This window comes from Phalaenopsis equestris, unplaced genomic scaffold (assembly GCF_001263595.1).
Source record: "Phalaenopsis equestris unplaced genomic scaffold, ASM126359v1 Scaffold000121, whole genome shotgun sequence".
Lineage (NCBI taxonomy): Eukaryota > Viridiplantae > Streptophyta > Magnoliopsida > Asparagales > Orchidaceae > Phalaenopsis > Phalaenopsis equestris.
In genome coordinates, this window is record NW_018164563.1 from 589,262 (window position 1) to 590,970 (window position 1,709).

Here is a 1,709-nt window from a genome sequence, read left to right on the forward strand (position 1 = left end):
AATAGTCCAAAAATGTTGTCAGGATTTATGGATGGATAAATTTTGGCATGTTTTTATTTGTATTGTCATTTAAAGAATCAGAATATTTTTTAGATGGCAAGCATATGTATTTATTGATTAGTGCTTGAGAATTTGTAATGATAGAATAATGAATTGTTGGCTTAGCAGTGCACGAGAATTCAATACACGCTTAGGTAATAAAATTAAGGTTAAAAACATCATAAATTTTACTAGGAATACTCGAGAAGAGAAAAAATCATAGGGTACAATGAATTAGTAATTACAAGTATAGGCCCTTGTCCCATATGTGAGAGATAATTGCATAGTTCTCGAGTTACAAAGGTCATGTATGGAATAGCTCGTCGCCCCATGGTAGGGAGTGGTCACAACGGGGAATAGTTGTTGGAGTTTGGTAGACTGTCTTCGAGATTTGCACAACTTTTGAGATGATGAACTGCTTCGTATGATGCTTTGTTACTCTGTTGTGTCGGTTTTTTACTTCGCACTGTGCCTCCTTGCTCCGCTACACAAGTTTTGACTATGCACTGAGCTTCGCTATAATGAGAAGATGGCGGCTGTCGATGGTCAACGATGGCTAGCAGGTGCTTGTCGACAATGATCAGCGGTTGCAGGAGTTGGGGGTATTTGTCGGATCTTTAGAGTATAAACGAAGTTGGGCTTTTGCTCCTTCTCCAAACTCCAGTCTTCTTCTGGCTAAAGGTCTAGGTCCACTCGTAAGAGGAGGCATGACTCTATTTATAGAGACTACGTGATGCCTCTCTGCAAATAGGAAAGGAAGTTGAATCACTCCATCGAACGACTCAGATAGATTCTCCATATCTAACAACATTCGATGAATATTTGAGTGTCTTAATGATGTCACAATCAACGATCTTAGGCTTGTTGGATTCAATTCGTTGAGACGTTCAATTTAACTATAAGTTTATCATATTTGATTCTATTTGTACTTCCAATTATGCAATGAAAACTTCTAAAATTAATTTAAAAGCTTGAGTTGGGATAGATTTGACTCGGATTGATTCAATTTTGATATCATTTGGTCTGTCTTGTCGAGCAGATTAGTTCAATTGCTCACCAATTTTCGGGTAACTAACTTCATATTCAATAAAACCAAAATTTAGAACACTTTTTATATTTTCTTATATTTGTATGTATATGTGTGTGTGTGTGTATTATAAAGGAATGACCGGTGGCTATTACACAAGCTCTGACCATCCCTAATGCGCCTAAGAGTTCAAGTATCACACCCTACACTCGAGGGGAATTGAATCCCATACCAGAGGGGACTTACAACTGACAAGCAGATGTCCGACCAACTGATTTGAGTACGCGGCGTAATAATAATAATAATAATAATAATAATAATAATAATAATAATAATAATAATAATAATAATAATAATAATAATAGAGCGGTAGGCTGTGTTGTTTTTTCTCCATCCTATTTCCCAGCATTGGAGTCCCACCTTTCACATTTATATGCCATTTTTGTCATGGGTTGAGTTTGGGTTGATGTGGGTCTTTGTTGTGTCGAACTAGGTCTTGGCGTGCTAACGTGTAGGAACCAGGTCATATCGGTTGATGTGACATAACTGGGTTGTAGTGGGTTAATGTCTCAGAACGGGGATCGTGCCTTGGTAGGTCTAATTAGTCAGATTGTGTCATGCGTCCTATGGGTTGCCTAGTCAG